Source organism: Melanerpes formicivorus, unplaced genomic scaffold (assembly GCF_026170545.1).
Source record: "Melanerpes formicivorus ecotype bairdi unplaced genomic scaffold, bMelFor1.0.p_v2 SCAF_88, whole genome shotgun sequence".
In the NCBI taxonomy this organism is placed as follows: Eukaryota; Metazoa; Chordata; class Aves; order Piciformes; family Picidae; genus Melanerpes; species Melanerpes formicivorus.
The window spans coordinates 88,684-91,263 of NW_027142440.1; the positions used below are offsets into that span (position 1 = coordinate 88,684).

The following is a 2,580-nucleotide window of genomic DNA, read 5'->3' on the forward strand; positions in this document are numbered from 1 at the left end:
GCCTCAGCAGTGCCCAGGGCAGGGGCACAATCCTAGAATCAGCCAGGTTGGAAAAGACCTCAGAGATCATCAAGTCCAACCAGCACCTCCAGACAACTCAACCCTGGCTCCAGGTGCCACATCCAATCCCCTCCTGAAGCCCTCCAGGGATGGGGACTCCACCACCTCCCTGGGCAGCACATCCCCAGGGCCAATCTCTCTTGCTGGGAAGAACTTTCTCCTCACTCCAGCCTAACCCTCCCCTGGCACAGCTCGAGACTGTGGCCTCTTGTCCTGGTGCTGGGTGCCTGGGTGTGAGATACTAAAAGCTTGCCTCTCCTGGTGTGACTCACCCAAGATCAGATCCCTTGCTGCTTGCCCAGACAACAGCTGCTGTGTGTTGGGCAGAGCCACTGGAAGGACTCTTGGAAGGTGGGAATATAACCTTGCTCCCTGGGGCACAGCTGGCCTGAGAACCACGGCCCAAGGCCCCAGCCATCAGGCCTTCAGGACAAGAGCGTTGCCAGCCATCAGACACCCCAGGGAGGGAGGCTGGGGAGACAATGGATTCCCCACCTGTGTCCTGCTGTGTCAGGAGTGTGTGGGCAGGTAGATGGAGAAGGAGCAGGCAGAGGCCTCCCCCCTCCATCCAGCCCCCTGCCCAAACACACAGGAATGCACAGAAAGCTTTCCTGGGGAGCGAGACCTGGAGCCTTGCCTGAGGAGGATTGCCTGGCCCCTGGTTCCTGAGGGACAATACTTGGGCACATCTCTAAGGACTAAACACTGTATAAAAGCCTTGAGCCACAACTCAACCCTGGCTCCAGGTGCCACATCCAATCCCCTCTTGAAGCCCTCCAGGGATGGGGACTCCACCACCTCCCTGGGCAGCACATCCCCAGGGCCAATCTCTCTTGCTGGGAAGAACTTTCTCTTCACTCCAGCCTAACCCTCCCCTGGCACAGCTCAAGACTGTGGCCTCTTGTTCCTGGGAGAAGAGCCCAACCCCCACCTGGCTACAACCTCCCTTCAGGGAGTTGGAGAGAGCAATGAGGTCTCCCCTGAGCCTCCTCTTCTCCAGGCTAAGCAACCCCAGCTCCCTCAGCTTCTCCTCACAGGGCTGTGCTCCAGACCTGCTGCCTCAGGTTGATGTTCTTCGTACACTGAGTGCCCCAGGTCTGGACACAATACTCCAGGTGAGGTCTCAGCAGAGCAGAGTGGCACTCTCACTTCCTTCCATCTGCTGGGCACTCTTCCTTTGATGCAGCCCAGGATGTGAGTGGCCTGAAGAGAGGAGACTGTGCCTGCATGTGCTCACCCCTGTGCTGCAATACATTCACCTGTGATCTTGATCTTGAGGATGAAAGAAGTCCTGTACATAACAAAGAAAAGAAACAAATAAACCAGAGCCTGGATGAAGGTATCTCTGAAATGGAGGCACTGGCACACAGTAAATGTAATGAGGACAGTGGTTCTTGCTCTGTGCTAAGCAGTCAGCATGCTGATACAGTAGAACATGCTGATACCTTTGGCTGGGAATAGCTGTGGCACACCAAAGCAGTCTCATCAGAACCAAAACCAAATTCAGTGTTCAAAAAAGACTTTGTTGCCAGTGATCCATTTTGAAGAGATGATTTGCTCAACTTTGAAAAAAAGTGCTGGAAAAAGCCTGAAGTCTTGGGCTGCAGGAGAAAGAAATTGTTTTGAGAGGAAAGGTTGAACTTTGTCATCTAACTGGCAAGCAAATGGGACTGGGCTGAATAGACATTCTTGCTGACCTCTTCCAAAAGAACCTGAAGCATCTACTAGCAAATATTTTAAGGCATCTTGGTGAGATGGATTCACTAAATTTTGCCACAGTCAGCACGACCTGGCAGGAGATGCTGCAGGAAGGTAAGTGGCTCTTCCAAAAGCAGAGCAAAGCTGTGCAAAGCTGTTGCAGCGCCACCGAGACATCAGAGAACGCTGCAGCGAGGGAGTTTGGCCTCTACCGAGCTGCTTTAGCTTCCATTCAGAAAGCAATCCCACCTGCCAACTTGAACAAAAAAGGCACCAGATCCAAAGCATCCCAGAATCACAGCAGGCTCATGGAGTTCTGGGAGGCTGCCAAGACCTTGAACAGTGCTGAAAGCCTTACAGCCTGCCAGCAGTGTGGCTCACCTGCCAAGTACGACTCCTGTCTACAAAGGGCGGCGTGCAAGCCTGGAAGTTGTGGCTTTGGCTTTTGCACAGAGGGCATGTGCAGCTACCACAGCTCCAGTGCCTGCAGGAGCAGCAAGCCAGTGAAACCTAACTCTAAGCTGGGGCCACTTCCTGGGACTAAAAGAAGCCAAGAGAATCGATGCCGACTATGATCCACCCATCCCAGTACAGACTCTTGAACATGGGGGGGTTAAGAGACAAAACTACCCACAAAGCAAATCAAACATGGAGGTGCTTGCTGCTGCTCTGTTGAGGTGTGCTGGAGTTCCTGGGAACTGTCACAAGTATCCATTAGAAAAGATTTTTGAATGCATCAATGGAAAAGACAATTCTGAATGAATTCTCCTGACATTCTCATGGCTGTCCTGGTGAGTCTGCTCCTGGGTTTCAGTCTGCAGA

The 2,580-nt window shown here is 52.9% G+C and overlaps 1 pseudogene; it reads left to right on the forward strand.

The window, feature by feature from the left end:
* The first annotated feature begins 1,185 nt into the window (after positions 1-1,185).
* On the forward strand, positions 1,186-2,333 carry LOC137454966 (F-box only protein 5 pseudogene; annotated as a pseudogene).
* The last annotated feature ends 247 nt before the right edge of the window (positions 2,334-2,580 follow it).